At 49.0% G+C, this 19,300-nt stretch overlaps 1 protein-coding gene and 1 non-coding gene across 2 annotated transcripts in view; both read right to left on the bottom strand.

The window, feature by feature from the left end:
* MAN1C1 (mannosidase alpha class 1C member 1) overlaps positions 1-19,300 on the bottom strand; it is a 120,913-nt gene that overhangs the window by 78,521 nt on the left and 23,092 nt on the right.
* Positions 275-437, bottom strand: LOC119237376 (U1 spliceosomal RNA). The gene has a single exon (XR_005123312.1). It is a non-coding gene; the product is annotated as a U1 spliceosomal RNA (small nuclear RNA).

The raw sequence follows: 19,300 nt of genomic DNA, 5'->3' as shown, positions 1-19,300 counted from the left end.
GTCCTGTGAGGTCTGCTGGGGAGGATGCTTGAAGCAGGGCTGGGTCCCCCTGCATTTCTCTATGCACTTCCCTTTGCTGACTTTGCTTAGGGTCCTTTCACTGCAGCAATTACAGCCAGGAGTAGGACTACCGGCTGAGTCTAGGAGCCCTCCCAGTGAATCCCTGACAAGGGCGTGGCCTTAGGGACTTGAGACATATACCCTAGAAAAATACAAACACAAGTCTGCAATAGCTGTACGTGAATGTGAATAGCAGCACTGTTTTTCTTTTTTATAGGGGAGAGTGTATAACAAGGACCCCCACTACCACAAATGATGCAGCTGAGTTACCCACATCTGGGGAAATGGCAGGGGTCAGAACACCCCAAGTGCACTGGGGGACCCCTGCCCTGGGAAAAGCACCTCTGTAATCATGGTGTCTCCTGCCAGGTAAATACAGCAGCACTATTTGTTGCTGTTTTTTATTTATTTCTATATATATATTTTACATCACTATTCATTTTTGTACGGCTTGCTTTCTCCTCTCAGGTGTAGTCTCCATAAAATTCCCACCATCGAGTCACCCAAGAACCATCACCACAGTCCCTTGTGCTCTTCTCTCCCCTGTTTTAATTCCCCTCCCTCCCCCTCCCCTGCTGAATGTCTCTGATTTATAGTCTTGTCTTTTTTTCCTCCTTGATCCCTTATTTGGCTCCCCTATATTCCTCCTATAAGTGAAAGCATCTGATATTTTTCTTTTTCCATCTGATTTATTTCACTGAGCATAATCCCTTCCAGCACCATCCATGTTGCTATAAATTACATGCATTTATCTTTGATTGTTGAATAGTATTCCATTGTGTATGCATACCATATCTTCTTGATCCAATCATCTGTTTTGAGGCATTTAGGTTGTTTCCATATCTTAGCAGTTATAAATAGAGCTGCAATAAGCATAGGAATGCAGGTTTCCTTTCGAATTAATGTTTTCGTGTGCTTTGGGTAGATTTCTAGGAGCGGAATTGCTGGGTCATATGGTAGCTCCATTTTTATTAATTTAAGGAACCTCCACACAGCTTTCTGTAGTGGCTGGACCAGCTTAGCAACACTATTTGTAATGGCCCCAAAGCGGAAACCTCCCAAATGCCTATTGACTGATGAATGACTCAGCCAACTGTGGTAAATATATACAATGGATTATTATTCAGCCACAAAAAGGAACACCGCACTGATGCTACAACAGGCATGGCCATGATAGCATTGTGCTTACTAAAAGCAGCCAGACATTAACAGGGTCCACAGCATGTGAGCCCTGGAGTAAGAAATACCCGGAACAGGCAGGAAGTGTTGGTCACTGGGGGCTGGAGAGGAGGGGGTGGGGGATGTCTGCTAACAGGCACCGGGCCTTTTAGGGGTGATGAAAATGTTCTAAAATTGATGGTGAAGATAATTGTACAACCCTGTGAATATCGCAAAACCACCAGGAAAAAGGTAAACTTTATAGTACGTGAATTATATCTCAACAAAGCTGCTATTTTTGTATATTTTTAAAAAACCTATTCGGAGAACAGACGACATGTCAGCTGACATGACACACAGAGAAAGACACATGTCAGCGGTGTTCTTGTCCAAAAGACAACCCCGGCCTGAATCATGAGGAAAGGACAGAAATCGGGGGGGGGGGGCAATCTAAACACAAATGGTGTTTACTCTTAAAAAATACCAAATATGAAAGAAAAGGAAGATTGAGGACCGTTCCGGACAGACAGCAGAGACTAAAAGACAGGGACTAAATGAAATGTGTGACCTTGACTGTGATCCTGAAGTAGAAACCTAACAGCAACTATTACTGTTCTTGTTGTTATTATCGCCGATGCTATAAAAGACAATTATCAAAACAACAGATAACATCTGCATGGGTTTTGAGGCTCAGGTAGTATCGTATTGGTGTTAATTTTCTGATTTTAATGTTTCCAGTGTTAATGTAGGAAACTAACTTTTTGGAAATACACAATGAAGTATTTAGGGGCAATATGTTGGCAACTTGTTCTCAAATGTTGAGAAAACGATAATGTGTGTGTGTAGCAAGAGAGAGGAGGGAGAGTGTGCAAATAGGGTAAAATGTTAATATTTGAGGAATTTGGGTGAAGGATAAATGTGAAATGTTTGTTAGATTTTTGCAACTTTTTTTTTAAAGATTGATTGATTGATTGATTGATTGATTGATTTATACATACAAGCACTGGGTACAGTCAGAATCGTGGGAGGGTAAGAGAATTCACCAGAGCACAGCAGGCAGAAGGACCGAAGCACACTGCTGAGGGGAGCAGCGGGCGGCAGGAGAGGTCTGCGCGCCATGTGGGACCCTCCTCCGGTGGCCGGGGAGCAGCCGGGGATCGAACCTGCGCTGCAGAGGCTGCGGGCAGCTTCGCAACCCAGCACTCAACTGCTGTGCCACCGGGGAGGCCCCAAATTTTTGCAACTTTTCTACAGGTCTGAAATTAAAAAAAAAAAAAGCAACCATTAAGGAACTTTCTGGAGGTTGATGTCATTTTCATGCAAATTTATATATTACAGCTTCTGTTTCCTCCACTTTAAAAAAATTAATTTGTCAGTCATTTACATGTCTATATAATTTTGGGGTTACATTTTCACTCCTCCATCTGTGCACCTACTTCACTCACCCTCCATATATTCCTCCACATCTATAAACTCTAGCAGGCTCCTCACAGCTCCTAAAGGGCCCCCTGGGTTTTCATATCCCCTCCCCAAGCCTGTCCCACCCACTCAGGTCAGAAGATGGAGAAAATGAGGAACTAGCAATTTTAGTTTCTCCTTTGATAATTATATTACCATGTACAAATGCTTGAATAATTATATTACCATGTTCAGGGTAAGGAAGAACCCTCTGTTCTTCCTGATCTCAAAAGAAAGAAGTCCGTTTTGGTTGTTCTGAGCATTTTCCAGAAGTCCTGGTAATCTGAATTTCTATCCTCTGTGCCCTTATCCCCCACATCTGGGTCATTCCTCTCATATGTGATCTCAGTCCTGTACCCTACTTCCCTCTTAGGCATATATTCTTCCAATAGTCCTAAAAATAAGGTTGACCCAGCTACTTACCTACCCACTCACTCACCTACCTACCTACCTTTTCATGTATCCAAGGTAAACATGCTCATTGTAGAGAAGCAGAAAGAAAACAATCACCCATCATTTGACTATTACAACCATCAAATATTCCCATTTGATGGATTTCTCTCCACTCTTTCCATATTCATCTTTGCTTTTCCCAGTGATGGTAACATAAACGTTTCCCATTTGATGACAAAGGCTTTGTAAGCATCACTTTTGACAGCTGCATAACAGCAAAGCACGTGGATCTGGCATCACTAACTGAGCCTTCCTTCCAAACAAGCAACGCCAGCAACCTCGCTTTGAGCTGTCATAAATGATGCCACCACACTGTGTGCACAGCCCTTGCTCCTCAGGCTGAGGAATTTCCTTAGGCCAGACTCTCTAAGACATCCCTAAGAAAAAAACTAAGCTATTAACATGTGTTTCCTTTAAAAATTAAACCCACAGAGTAGGTTTTACCCACCACTCGGAGACTAGGACTATAATAATTTTGTGACAATAAAGTAAAGCAGTTCTCTTGAGGAGGTGAGACTCACATCTCCCTCATCGGTGCTGACATGCAGGCAGCTCTTGCACAGCCCGTCTCATTTTATTGGGATCCTTGGCAGGATGGGGATCATCCCCATTTAGAAATAATCACACCAGGGCTAAATAAAGACAACACGCAAAGTATCAGATTAAAAATTATTTCCACGTGTTTCATGATACACAAAATGCTCATTATATAATATCAAGTAGAAAAGCAGGGTGTGAAATTATGAAATATGGAACGGACTGGTCTACGTCTGAGTGTTTTAAAGAAAAAAGACTGGAGGAAAATGCTGATAGTGGTTATGTCAGACAGTGAGAAGTTTTGTGATTGTTATTTTTTTTCTTCTTATCGACCTGCATCTTCTGAATATTCTATGACTGTCTAGAAATGTTTATAATACAAAAATTAAAGGTTGTTAAAATAAAGAACAGGACATCTTAGCATGGCTCCCATGGTAGGTGCCACTCTCTGAACTTTGTGAAGCCACCCAAGGGTGATAAGTGTTGGTGAAAAGTGTTGAAAAGTTGGCCAAGAAGGATAAAGACCCAGTGAACTCTAGGGACAAGGCCAAAAAGCAGCAGTGGTCCAAAGGCAAAGTTCGGGGCCAGCTCAATAACCTGGTCTTGTTTGGCAGAACCACATGTGACAACCTCTCTAAGGAAGTTCCCAGCTGTGTGCTCCTAATCCCAGCTGTTGTGTCTGAGGGTGAAGATTCGTGGTTCCTTGGCCAGGGCAACCCTTCGGGGGCTCCCTAATAAAGGACTTACCAAACTAGTTTCAAACCACAGAGCATAAATCATTTCCACCAGCAACACCAAGGGTGGCGGTTCCCCGGCTGCTGGTGAAGACGCAAGGACAGGTCCCGCCTGTGCATTTCGAAAAGTGAAACTGCATTCAAGCAAAAAGATAAATAAAATGAAGAACGTAATGAAATGCTTGTGTTACTCCTAAGTCACAGGGAGCATTTGGGTGCTGGGCCATGGGGTGGACAGGATGGAACTGGATCTTGGCAGAGAGGAGAGGGCGTGACAGCTGGCGGGGAGAGAGAGAGAAGTCCCACCCACAGGAGAAACAGTGCAGCAGGAGCTCAGAGCCAGAATCTCAAGAGTCAAATGGGATTTTAGTGCCAGACACATGATCTTCTCTCAAAGCCACATTTTACAAGAGCTATGTGAGGCCCAGACAGAGAAGTGACTGCCAAGGGCAGGACGCAGAAGTCAACCCAGCACAGGTGGCTGTGCTTCCAGCAGCACGGACCAGGGAGCCAGGTGGCGACAGGGCCGGGCAGCCTGGGGCAGGGCGAGGGAAACATGGGGCCCCTCAAGAACAGGACTAAGATCAAGAGACGTGAGAACTAATACCTGAGAGGTGGAAATTACACCTCTTCCCCCAGTGGGCTCTAGGAATACGCAAAAGCCATGGAGTGTGTGTGTGTCCTGCTAAAAGGCAGCTCTAGACAGTCTTTGGAAGTCCCTCCATCCAGCAGTCTGTGATTTACAGACTCAAAGAACACCTCACAATAGGCCACAAAGGCTTCCCTCCACGAGTCCCACAAAGGCAAAAGCAAAGCCCCAATGACAGAGGTGCCCGAGACAGCTCTTCAGCTCTTTCTCAAGCCAGAGCTGTCCTGGCCCACCTGAGCAATTACAATGACATGAAATCAGAAAATGAAAAATATTTACTGGTTTGAGGTAGACAGTATGATCTTGTTTAAGATGTGCTTTGTACCACCTGGCTTGAAGTTCTAAGATTCCCTCCTGGGAAAGTGGTGAGAATCCACTTTGTCGTCCACCTGCAGATGCCCGCCCTGGCTGTGGAGCCCCTGAACCACGGAGCAAGAAAGGAAAGGTGCACAGAAGGGGAGGAGAGGGCAACCCTGGCAGACAGCCTCAGCGGCCGGAAACGAATAGAAAGTCTGTGCTGGAAAGTTCTCTGGGGGCAAGCGGGAGGAGGGAGGTGAGCACTCAAACAGTGAGACATCCTTTACCTTTTTAAATAAAACATGAACACAGATGGGACCAGGCCGGGCAGTGACCCAGAGCCACAGTGGCGACATCTCAAAGCTGCCAAAAGGGAGGTGGATTATCCCAGCTATTAAAGATGAGTACACCTTGGCCGGAGCCTCTGGGTACCTCACGGCGGCGATGCCTGGGCCCGCTCGCAGGGGCTGAGCAGGAAAGGACAGCTGGGTCTCTGAGGACCCCAGCTTTCATGACCGCTCAGACAAAGAGATGAGAACATGACGGGGGGGGGGGGGTCAGGGTTTCCTTCACTTACAGCACCATCCATGCAGAGCTGGCTGCTTGGTGCCTAAAAATCACTCACATTAGATTTCTCAATCCTCCCCCCGCCCCGTCTCCTGGTGCCCCACAAAATGATCTGATTGGTGACTGCTGATGAGACATCCATGAACACATGTCACCCCCAGGTTTAGTTCCAAGGCTGGATGCAGGTGGGGCTGGTTGTGCTGGGTGGGTGGGAGTAGAAGGGGGAGATGCCTCCTACCCTGTCCCTTTGGGGTTTGTTTGAGCCACTGACTGGCAAATGTAGAACATGAAAATGGGCTTTGACTCCCCAGCCATGTGAGGTCCAGATGGCTCTCCTCATCCCATCCGTGGGGATCCAGAATTAAGCAGTGTCAGAAACTTTACCCCAACTGTGAGCCAAACACATCAAGGTTTGAAAAGCTTCTCGAGAGCTCTGGGTGGCCTTGAGTGAGTCACTTAACCTCTCTGAGTCTCAGTTTACTCATCTAAAAGTAAAGGACAAGAATAGGGCCTCCCTGGTGGCACAGCGGTTGAGCGCTGGGTTGCGAAGCTGCCCGCAGCCTCTGCGGTGCCGGTTCGATCCCCGGCTGCTCCCCGGCCACCAGAGGAGGGTCCCACATGGCGCGCAGACCTCTCCTGCCGCCCGCTGCTCCCCTCAGCAGTGTACTTTGGTCCTTCTGCCTGCTCTGCTCCCCGCTCTGACTCTGGTGAATTCTCTCACCCTCCCGTGCTTCTGACTGTACCCAGTGCTTGTAGAAATAAATAAATAAATAAATAAGTCTTTAAAAAAAAAAGGACAAGAATATTTAATCCTTAAAATTACCCTAAGAGTACAGCATTTAGCACAGTAATTAGTACGTAATATGTGCACAATAAAAATAGGAATATTGTAGCCTGAAATAATGACCCCAGTAATAGTGATTATCAGACGAGTTTATTAGATGAATCAAAATGAGCATTCAACCTGCACTGTCTGACGACTGGACTCTGAGGGCCCTGCTTGGCCAGTCACAAGTCTGAATAGGAAAGAAGGAAATAGCCACTTTCTCACATCAAACTCTACAGCAACCAACATGAGGCCGTCCCACAGCCCCAGAGGCCTCTGGGGTCTCCTTTTTCTCCACAGCTCACACCAACTCACCAGCGGGTCCGGTGTGAGATGATATCTCTGACACGAATCTCTAATCCCCCTCCACCCCCACGCCCCACTGTCCCTGAACCTCGGCCTGGTCCCCTGCTTCCTCTCTCGCTTCCCCTCACCCCCAGCCTTTCTCCAGACAACCATGAGCTCTCCTTTAAAAATGCAAACCACTCAGCCTCATCCTTTCCAGACACCAGGCCTGAAAGGCCTGCCTCTGACCTCTCCCAGCTCCTTCCCTCTCCACATCTCAGCCACATGGGCCTTTGGACAGCCCCTCACACACAATACAGCCCCTTCCCCCACAGGGTACCCAGAATGATGGCCCCCCAAGTGCTCACATCCTGGTCTCTGGAACCTGTGCATATGGCACAGGTAAGATGGAATGACCAGCTGAGCCTGAGGTGGTGATGAGCCTGCACCTCCCAAGTGGGCCCAATGTAATCGCCAGGATCCTCAGAGTGATGTGGAGATGGAAGGGCCGGTGACCAGGTGGATGTCTTCACAGGTGGAGGAAGGGGCCACAAACCGAGGAATGCAGTTGCCTCAGGAACTGGGACAGGCAGCTTTTCTCCTGACAGCCCCCAGAAAGGAATGCAACCAGGACATTCCCTTGATGTTAGCCCATTGTGGACTTCTGACCTCCAGAACTCCAAGAGAATACACTTGTGTGAAGTCACTGCGTTGATGTGATTTGTTACTGTGGCAACAAGGAACGAAGGTACCCCTTCAGTGCCTTTCCACTTGCCAGTGAAAACAGAATGGACAGGTCACCAAATCCCCAGAGCTCTTTCCACTCCACTTAGCCCCTTTTTAAGATAAGGAGCTCTGCTATTCTGGAGCATGGGGGGCCCCAGCATTCTGGAATTCACTGTTCCCCTGCAGCCTCCTGCCATCCATCAGTGACAATACTTAGTGCTCTGCAGGGTAATCATTTCTTTCGCGTCTGTGTCCCCTGCCCTCGAGCTCCGTGTCCTAGACACCGACGCATCCCAACCCCAAGCAGGGGACCTGGCCGAACAGAGGAGGCCACACAGCACATCAGTGATGGTCACGGCCCATGTGCAGCCTCTGCCAGCCCACAGGGGACACGCCTTGAGCACTCACTGCTGCCGAGCTCTGGGCAAGCCCTTCACCAAACCTGCAAGGGGCTGACCACCATCATCTCTAGTTTACAGGATGAAGCCACTTAGCCCCATCCACGGACAAAGGACAAACAGTGGTGGGGCCAGGCAGAGGATGCAGAGAACTCAGGAGCCTGCACTTACCCACGGCCGCACACCACTTCCCTCTCCACAACCCTCTGAGTGAGATCACCCTCTCCTTTCCCAACATTTGGGCCATGTAGCTGGCAAGTGGCGGAGCCAGGGTTTGAAGCTGGAGTCTGGCTGATTCAAAAGGATGTGTCCTTCGACCTCACCAGGCTGCTCTGCTGTCTAATGACTGAAATGAACAAAACATCGACCGGGCGCCTCTGGCCAGCATGCAGCACACAGAGAGTCAGAAAGGAGACCAGCTGCTGCCTGTGCCTGGGAAGGCTGCCCTGTCCTGAGATGTGCTTTTCTTGGAAAATAAGAAACATCCAAATTCTCAGTTTCTGAAGACTCAGTCTGCTAGAGGGATGGCTGACCTGCTTTAAAACCACCCCAGCAGAGCCTGGAGCCTCAGGAAATGCAAAAGAGGCAGAATCCGTTCTTCTGCCTAAATGTGAAGAATGCTGAAGGAGGAAAACCAGAACAAAAACACAGGTTTAAGTAAAAACAAGGAAAATACCAAAGTGAGCTGTGAGAGCTCTTGACTGGCATGTGGAGAGAAGTAATCTTGTTTCCCAGGGAGAAACAGCATTTGAAATCTGGAAGTTCAGTTTTGCTTAAATAATTTCTAAAGACTGTCAGTGGCAACTCTGTGGCAGCAAGGGGCCTGCGTGACCTCTTCAGCAGGGGGTCCTTCCTGAGCATAACAGAAGGCCCAGGAGGCGCCTTGTTTTCTAGTCAATGTTGCCAACTCTTAAGGAACCAGTTTTGAGTAGAGAGTCCTAGGGGCTGGGGACCATCTATGTAGAATCATGCAGAAGCAGCTATATTTTCTGGGGGGTTCTCCTGGGAGCCAAAAGAGGAAGAGTATGATTCTCTTTGGAGATTACATTCCTGGACTCAAGGAGGAAGCTGAGAACACTGGATGCTCATAGGCCGTGAAGACCGTTTCTTATCCAGTAACATTGCTTCTATCCAGGCCTGGGGAATGAGCCAGTCTTGATGGAGCGCCTCCCTGTACCAGTCCCTGTGCCAGGTGTTATCATATACTTTGTCTCATTTAGTCTCCCACTGCCACTCTGGAAAGCAGGTAGTATGACCATTTTATAGCTAAGGAATCAGCGGGTCAGAAGTTTCAGTAACTATTCTAAGCACACACAGTCAATAGCTGGAGGATTTGGATTCAAACCCAGGTCTGAGTTCAACCTTTGCCTCTTCCTGTGCAGTCCTCAACTTTCCCGCTAACATCCGTTCAGAAGCCACATATTGAGCATCTGCTCTGTGCTGGTACCTGAGCAGTAAAGAAAAGAAGTGCCCATGCTTGGTGGCGTGTATGTCTTAGCGTGGGGAGACAGACAATAAGGGAAACGAAATAAGCAGGGTAATTCTGAAAGATCAGGACAATGAAGAAAGATCATGCAAGGCGGAGGGTAGAGTATGACAGTGGCTGGAGGTGGCCCAGGTAGGATTTAAGTGAAGTTGAGCTGAGATCTTAATTAGTGTCTGAAAAAAATATGTTCCTCTTGTTTCCCACGTGTAGCTGGGGAATGCACTAGACTTTCCTTTTTATTCCTCCTAGGTGTCCATCAGCAGAGATTCCAAAGTATGTATTTTTTATTTTTTGGCTAAAAAGGCTTGTGAAACCCGCTGGTAGGGTTACCTGTTCACACCAGCAGAGAGAATTGCAAAGCAGTAAACAGACCCGCTCAGCCTTACAAATACCATATGAAATGACTCAGGTCTTAGAGCTCATTCATCCTATGAAGCCAGGCAGCTGCCACCCCATAAGCACTCCTGGAGTTTGCATTAATCAGACAGCTCCACGGAGGCTTTCTTTTCATTTCTCTAGGTCTGTGATGATGGATGATGTGCGGTGGCCCTTCCGGACTCATAATTAGGGGGTTGGTGGCGTTTTCTGCCTCCCACAAGACCGCGTTTCACGGGACACCCAGGACGCTTCCCTGACAGTGCTGAGCTGAAGCGCTGTGTTCTTGAAAGGATTACTGCAGCCCTCATATGGCAGATAAGCCACTCACGCAGGAGTGAGGAAAACATCAAGCAATTTGATTTCAAAGCCCCGAAACAGAATACCAAAGAATAATTAACTATGAAAACCAGAAGGCTCTCATCTTGATGAACTAATGGGACAGACTAGGAGAGAGAAAGAAAACTCCAGTCTCCAAGTTGTGCAGATCTTTAAATTGCTTGAATGATCAGAATCAAAGCTCACGAGTGCAGTCTTTCGTCAGGCTTGGCTTTGAGCTTTCTCCTCCCGCCTTCAATGCACACACCCCGCTGGCAAATAACCAAATGTACCTGCCCCGCGCTGGCTCCTGATAGACCCAGAATTTCTCTTTCCTGAGCTGCATCCTGCTGGGCCTGCAAACCTGCAGCAGGCGGGTGGCAGCTCCCGCCAAGCGGGCAAAACAGACCCTCTCGCAGAAGGGAGACAAATGGACTGATGGCCCTGACAGGTGACTTGATGAAACCGTCACAGAATTCCTCTTCCCTTTGCTTTTGAGGCACTACTGTGGGTGATGGTGGTTCACTGGGGCTCTTTCATAAATCTCAAAGACAGGCCCTTTCAGACACCCCGTACACAAGAAAGGCCTTGGCTAGATTTGTCACCGACAGACATGTACTCTGTGTAAAGGAGAAAAACCACATTTTCCCAATTCTGAGCACAGCAGTTGAAAGAAACAGCACAAAACGCCATCCGTTCAGCTGGCAGGGGCAGGGCTGGGCGGGGTGAGGTCTTCTCCAGCTGCTGTGAACAAGGTAACAGCAAGTGTTGGTGCCTCTTCCAGGAAGGGAGGCTTCAACTCAACCTGAGGAGCTGCTCTTTTGTCTTTTTCTGTGCAGGAGAAAGAAACACCTCTTGTCCTCACCATGGACCTGGTGTCCCATTTATGAACCTGAGGAAGAGGTGAGTAACTTTCACTGTCAGATCTGATTCCAGGCCAGGCTGTGTACCACTTAAAAGGAATGAAAAGGATGAGGCTCATTAGTTGGAATCCAGCAGCCCCCTCCTGGGGGGAAGTCACTAAGTGAGAAAGCTCATTCCAGGGTGATGAAAGGGGATCAGGGATGGAGATGAGGCAAAAAGACAGAGAATGCAAATGCAAAAATGGGTGCTGAGTGCTGAACTGTGGCTATTTAAACCATTAAAGGTTGAAACCCTCTTGAGGTCAGGGAGAGAACCAGAGGAAGTCAGAGGCACATTTCCTCTCTTCCTAGGATAAACCTAGCCAATTTTAAAATGCAAAGCATCTCCAAACAGCTATTTGATTAGGGGTTTTTTTTTTCCTCCCCCAACTAGGCTATGATAATTAGCAAATGCCTGGGAGATGAGATTTAAATATGCCAATCAGTCCATCTCAAGAGTTTAGCGTGAACAATGTGGAATGTAATTATCTTTAAGCGATAACCACTTTTGTGGGGTTACAGACTTAACTAGAGATCTGAAACCCAGCAGAGGACCTCTCCCCAGGCCTAGAGCAGCTGCTTCCCCACTTTAAAAAAAAAAAAAGCAATGCCAAGTGTTATCTGAAAATTCCACCAGTGTGACCTTTAAAGAGAGTGATTTTGAGTACTTCTGGTGATAACTCTGCCACCATTTTTTCCACTAATGGAGCATTTTCAAAACCAGCAGGGTGATGGAGATAACCTGACTTCACAGAGGTGCAAATAGACTCTACATGCAATATTCAATGCCCTATCTTCTCCATCAGTGATCATTTCTCAGGTTGGAGAAAATCAAAAACCCAAAGATTTACAGCTTCGCCTGCAACTACAGGAACGTGCCAAATGTGTCCCGCAGCAGAGGCTGGTCAGTAATGGGACAGAACATTATCTGAAAAGGGAACACAGAGTGAAGTTAACTGCTCGGATACGTTTTTCACTTTTGCTACTGGGGAATTGCATCGTGAACCAGTGTGGTCAGGATGAAGTCTTCTCTGAAGACTCGGGCCGTTGTCACCCTGCAGATGGGGCTCAAACGGTCTCTCAAAATAGCTTTTTATAATCCTATGGTGGCAAAATGGCTAAAAGAGCAGAAGCAAGGAAGTTTGCTTCTTCAGCCTGTAACTATAGAAATATGCCTGTCTTGAGTACAAAGGGATGTTACCAGGCAACATCACAGAAATGAATAACATTGATAATCCATCCCGTAGTAATAGCTTTTATAATTAAAGATTACTGCAAACACAATAGATCCCAACGCAAATGGACAGAATGGAGACACAGACATCCCTTTGCCTCTTTGTCAGCCGCTCTGCCCATGTACACGTGGACCCTGCGCTTCCCCGGCCTGGTGAAGTCTGTAATTAACCATCTGCCAGTGTCGGCGGCCATAACTCTAAAGGGGCCAACACTTTCTCAAAGAAGTTCTCACAAGTGATAATTAAACCCGCCAGCCCTGCTTGTGAGGTCCGTTCCTAACTGAAGCACATACATGGACCAGCCCTAACAGTGATGGATTCTCCAAGCACTACCAGCTGGGGCCTGGCCCCAGCTCTCTAATCATGAGATAAGTATCTCCTTATGTGAGCGCCCTGAGTCACAGCCCCTGCCTCACGGGCCTTCATCTCTTCTTTTAATCGAACAACGTTTTGCAATTTCAGATCCATCTATCAGGCGCTTCCATTGTCTGCTAATAGAATTTACAGAATCCTATTCCCCTGTCTACAGCTGGGGCCAAGAAATCTCTGTCATTCCTGTAAGTCCAAGAACATTTCGGACGCATTACAAACTGAACTTGAACTTCATCCACCATTGGCTGCTGACCTGAGAGTGGGCCAGCTGGGGCTTTAATTCATAACTAGATGCTGGCTAGACAAATGACCTGTCAGTGCTACCTTTGTGACCACGACCATACAGGAGAGCAATGCTCAGCATGGGGATACAGAAAGAGAGTGCTCTCCTGGGAGGGATGTTTTGCATAATCTATTTCCTTGACAACTGTTTTCCAAGCAAATGCTAGTGCTGTTGGCTTCCCCCCATGGTTTTGAACTATTCTGACTTCTAAAAATCAACATTGTCAAATGCTTTAAGATGAAAAATAGGAATTAAGGGCCTCCCCGGTGGCGCAGCGGTTGAGCGCTGGGTTGCGAAGCTGCCCGCGGCCTCCGCGGCGCCGGTTCGATCCCCGGCTGCTCCCCGACCACCGGAGGAGGGTCCCACATGGCGCGCAGGCCTCTCCCGCCGCCCGCTGCTCCCCTCAGCAGTGTACTTCGGTCCTTCTGCCTGCTCTGCTCCCCGCTCTGGCTCTGGTGAATTCTCTCACCCTCCCGCGCTTCTGACTGTACCCAGTGCATGTATAAACAAAACAAACAAATAAATAAATAAAACATGCCTCTATTAAAAAAAAAAAAAAGAAAAATAGGAATTAAAATAGAAGGAAAAAACCTTTAAACTTCTAGAGTTGAGCATTTAAAAAGCCAAGGATTCACCAAGGGGGCTGGGGGGGGAGAGGGATGGGACTGGGGAGACAGTCCTGAGGAGAAGATAAGCAACGTTTAGAAGTAGGACGAGGGATCAGTTACTCAACACAGGTGATCATAAAAAACAACATGGAGGACAGACGGGCTGCCATGCTGGGCGCTCTATCCAGAATTGGAGGACTAACATAGCCTCTATGGGGAAATGCAGCTTCATCCCTGATCATCCCCATTCCGGGGCTTCAAGAAGCTCCAAGAACAACCCAATCAGCCTCACGACTAAATGATGTTTCTTAAAAATCATAATCCCTGATTTTTGAAGACAGGTTCAATTTAAAATATCCTGTCCATCATCAGACTATGTATCAGACACCGTATTCCGAGTTTCTGTTTTGAAAAATTGCCTTATGGATCAGTGGGCCTCCCAGGTGTGTGCAGAACCACAATGTCAGGGGCCAGGCAAACCAGTGGGGTAAAGACTGCTCCTATTCTCACTAAAGCTGTCCCTTCTCCCTCTGAAGACTCTTAGCTCAACTCTAACTAGGCCATGGCAAATCAGGACACTTATTTTATACCCTGTCTATTCATCCACTCTTCTATTCATCCACCTGATACTGCACATGAAGTACTGCTTATAGGCCCAGAACTGGGCTAGATACAGGGCTGCAGAGGAACAGGACACATGCCTGCTGTGGGCAGGCTTCCTGATTTGGGGTTTATGGGTAGAACAGATGCCTGCAACCCCCTTGAATCTGACTCTGTGTGTGTGTGTGCATGGTGTGTGCACCTGCAGTACACACATACATATTGTGAACATTATTCTGGGTGTTGGAGCTACAGTATTTATCAGATTGGCATGGGGGGTCTATGACCCAAGAAAAGGTTAACAGTCACATGAAACTATAATGCATGTTGCTGTGTTCTGTCAGAGAGCTGTCCCTGGAAGGCATAAGAAAGGGCTACAAGGTTAGGTTTGGGTGGGATCTTGACAAATACAAATTTGGTTTCACCCACTCAATGTCCTTCCGGCACCAGCTCTTCCTCCAGCAGGCCCTCTGGGCTACATCCATCTCCCTCCTCCCTGCCTGTTCCTCCCTCCATTCATTCATTCAACAAATTCTACTTGTGCTGCACACTGTCCCTGGAGCTGATGCTCTGGCAGGAGACAGACAATCAGACATGCACACAGTTCTGTAACTACAAGCTGAGAGCAACAATAAGTAGGGACGAACAGAGAAAGGAGAGGCCAGCCAGCTGAGGGGGCCGACTCCAGGGAGCTGGGACGGCTCTGGGCACGCTCACGCAGTGCTCGCCGGCCAGCACTCTGGGTTATCAACTGCCCCGCGAGTCTGAAAAGTCTCTCCGGGGGAAGAAGGCAGATCGTCTGGCTCGGCAGCTCACAGAGCTTGCAGCACCTGGCAGGGCAGGCACTTGTATTTGCTGAACAAACAGATGAGTGGAGCAGCAGGCTACCCGGTGATATTGCCTATATTAAATGCTTAAGCCCTTTCCGGTGCCCAGGGCTTGTTCTAGATCTCCTCCAACCCCACAGGCCAGAGAACAGCTACCAAATCACTAGATTGGGAGGATGCCTCTTATTTTCACAAACTCGAAAGAAGTGGTGAATTTGCTTTCCTCTCACTGGCTTTCTCCCACAAAGCGCTTTCAATACTCAGAGGAGACGGCCCTTTGAGGTGGTATGCCTGGAGACTGTTTCATGCAATCCGGGCCTTCTTTACAAGTTTCAAGTATTCAAGCGATGCTCGGACGCTGCCTTCAGCTGACGCGCATGCTCGTCAGTGAGAAAGACGTGGCCGTGGTGGAGGTGGAGCTTGGCCCTGTGGGGCAGATCAAGGCAGAGAGGGGACACCTGTGCCCCGAGGAGGGCTGTGTCTGTAAATGCAGACCACGGAGACAACACCTTTGAGTCATGTCTGTTTAGTTCACTGCTGTGTTCCTGGGGCCTGGCGCACGGTACACATTCAATACTTATTTGTTAAACAAAGGAGTCGGTGACTAAAAGGGGACTCAGGATGCCAGTTTGAGGCCTGGAGGTGGTAAAAACATGGGTGTGCCACGCACACAACCGTGTACGCTGGCAAGTGTGCAGTTCCCAGAGCAGGCACAGGGGTTGACATACTGACGTGAAAAAATAAGACAAAAATAACAAGAACATTCTAGAATTGCACTAGTTTGCCAACGAAGTGAGCTGACTCTGAGTGGAAATGCAGTTTTTAAAAACTTTTTTCAACTTTGCTCTTTATGATACACCTTTAAATCTGTATGATCAGCATTTTATTATTTTCCTACATCTACACAGCCAAGGAAACAATTCACCAAATCCTGGTTGGCCAATTTTTATGATGTATATATTCCCACCATGGCAGTGTCGAGCTGTGGCTGTGTTGGGAGAGATGCAGAGTAGCACCCGGCTCTGACAGACTTAGAGGCGACACACTTGCCGAGTAAATAGCAAAGTGTAGCAAAATAATTAGGAAGTGATGGGTTTTGAGTATTTTCTGCACGTGTCCTTATTTGATTGTCAATTCATAAAATCAGTTTTTAAAATAATGGCTGTTTGTAAGCATCAGCTTGCAAAGCTTCTGAAGGGGTCACAGTGGGGCTCACAGCTCGGCTCCAGCCAGCCACTGTGTGCACCCCACAGGCCGACCAAGGCCTGTTCTGGGGTCACAGTAAACTCAGCTCCATGAACTCACCCCAGGAATGTGATCAGCGCAGCTAGAGCTGTGCTTGCGTAACATGTAACTTCTGCATTAAAAAAATGTTTCTTTTGTATTATTTTTTGCCCACCCCCAAATTCCATGGATTTAGGGTTTCTAAAAGCCAAGCTCAGATTCCTGGAGCAAAGGGTGTCCCAGGGTGTTCTCTGGAGGGACTCCCGGGCCCTGGCACCAGCCTCCTGGAGGGTGGGAGGAGGTGTAGACAGCACTGTGTTTTTTAGGGAGTGAAGCACAAAGAGGACTCCTGCAGGTGAGGCAGGTGAGAGGGGACTCGAGGTAGGGGTGGAGGGAGAGGGAGGACAGAACTAGCCGAGGACAGAGCAGAATTACAACGATCAACTCCAGGGGAAGGAAGTACTGGGGCGTAAGTGATCAGCATGAAATGGCCCTGATTTCAAAGGCTTTTCAGGGCTGTCTCAGCTATGAGACAAGCAGATCCAGAGGAGTCCCACACGGTGCACTGGCCCCTGGCACCGGTCCCCACCCACTCAGGCCAGCCCTTGGAGTCATGGTTTGTGTTTCTTGTGATCGAGGGCAGAGCAGCATGGCAGGGTCCCCTCTGCACTCAGACTGGCTCTGCTACCTTGTAGCTGTGTCACTCGGCTCATTGCTAAACGCCTGAGCCTCAGCTCCCTCAACTGCCACACAAGGAGAGCCTTCTCTCCCCCCGAGAGACTGTGAAGAGGAACAAGCCATGGGGAAGGATGACCGGCCTCTGCCACGCCACCCAGAGTGAGACCAGGTGCTCATGAGCAGGCAATGCTGTCCTGTGTAGACAGTTCAAGGCTGGAGGGGCAGGGAGGAGGCCCGGAGAAAATAGTGAGCACAGCGGGGGGCTGGCTAGCTGTGCTCCCTATGTGGGGGAGCCCTCACGTGGCAGGTGTCCAGCTGGTAGGCCAGGCGCTGTGTGTGGCCATCCTCATCCTTTCGGCTGGAGCTAGGCACAGCCTGGAGTTCACACCCCCGACCGCACTATAGGGCCAGGGATTTGCTGACCAAGAGTCAGGGTTTTATTCTAGCCCGCCTGGGAGCAGTGGGGTGAAAGCAGAGGACACCAGGCAGGTGGTGCCTCCACAGCTCGAGTCCTCTGTCGTGTGCTGGGAATGAGTGCCCTGGGCCTGCCCGGCCTCCTGTTCCCACTACAGCTTCTCCCCCGGCACTGGGCTCAGGGACAGGCTGGAGAGGCGGGTGGCACAGCTAATGACAGCAGCCAGGGCTGAAAGGAGACTGCAGGTGACCCCGGGAAGCGGGGTGCCTCTCAGCTTCCCACAGGGTGTGCAGGTTCAGGCTGAGTGTGGGGGGCACCGGTGAAATGAGCGTGGCTGAGAGGAGAGCCAAGTAAAAGGCAGTGGTAGCCAGTGATAACTCGCCAAGGCCACCGCCCTGCGGGTAACAGGCCTCAACGGGGTCGGGGAGCTCTCCATTCTGCTTCCTCGCTTTTCGAGGGCTCGGGCTGTATCAATCTCTTTTTTGTGTGTCTGTCAAAGGGCAGCCCCCAAGCCCCCAAATGGGACATAAATAGAACTGAAGTACAACCAACTACTATACTCTCAGCACAGGGAGTGGAAAGCCCTTAGTCTTAAAGTGACAGATGAGAAGGAAATTATTTCTTGCTAAAGAATAATGAAGACCATAAAAGTGCTGTGTGTGTGGATGATTCACTAGAAGGGAAGCACCTCCGGCTGGAGGAGGCCTGCTCGCCACTGCCTGCCTCGGGGCCTTGCTTCATCACTTTGTTCCTCTGCTGCGAGCACCCTGCCCTCCCCTCTTCTCCCCACACCCTGAGGGGGGCTCTCTCAGTCTGAAAGTTCCTCCACTCCTGTGAAGGACTCCAGGACACAGCTGCCAGCCGGGGATGGGCAGTGTGGGGCGCAGGCCCACGCTCAGGTGCTTGAGGGCCCTAGGGGTCATTTTCCACGCAGAGCCTACCATGAGACGGGGCCTCAGTCTGGTTACGACCCAGCAGGGGTCAATCCCTCCTCCTCCATGACTCCTCCCCAAACAGGAGCCCAAACAGGGGGCAAGAGGCCTGTGTGGGTGCGACCGAACAAGTGCCGCGTCCTTTCATCCTCTGCTGATAGCAGCGGCTTGGAGGAGCAGGACGGCCAGACATATGTAGGCACAGCCCGACTCACAGTGGAGGAACAGGGATGCCAGCTTGTCTGCTTCAAGCAGGAGCTAACCCTAGAAAATGGAGGCAAGTGCTTCAGCTAGCAGGTTGGAAACACTACGCAACTGGCAAATTGAAAGCCCTGGCGAAGGTGCCAGATGTGCCAGCAGCCGTATCAGGAAAGGCTGTCTTTCAAAGGGCACGACAATCCCAACCTAAGACCCACATCTGCTTCACAGGAAATCCATCTAGAGACAGCCCCCACACCCCAGCCACTATTCCCGCCACTGCAGCTCCTGGGGACCCCCCTCCAGGCCCTGGGGAGCTATTTTACACATTAGACTCAAGGACAATTTTTTTCTTTTTCGGGAGAAAGTGCATCTTCCAGGTAAGAGTGAATTTTTTTTTTTTATATTGCCCTATTAACCCCTGGCACAGGGCTCGGAGGGAGACGTGTCATGTTCTGGAGGGTTTTAAAAATGCAGAGATTTCAACCAAGACACTGGAAGTCAGCACTCCTGATCTGAGGTGGCCAGCAGACCTGAGGCGCGCGAGCAGGTGTGGCCCCGGGATGTGGGAGGAAGCTTCTCACCAGCTCTCCTCTGCCCCCACATCGATCATCTCCAGCCCCCAGGGACCAGAGGACAGTTTTCCATTTGTATTTGTCAAACTCAGCTGACTCCCTTGAAGCCAAGAAAAGAGATTTA

The sequence above is a fragment of the Talpa occidentalis genome, unplaced genomic scaffold, assembly GCF_014898055.3.
Source record: "Talpa occidentalis isolate TD23 unplaced genomic scaffold, MPIMG_talOcc4v2.1 talOcc4.9, whole genome shotgun sequence".
Taxonomy (NCBI): domain Eukaryota; kingdom Metazoa; phylum Chordata; class Mammalia; order Eulipotyphla; family Talpidae; genus Talpa; species Talpa occidentalis.
Note: the sequence above shows the minus strand (reverse complement) of the source record. Positions and strands in the feature narration are given on the sequence as shown.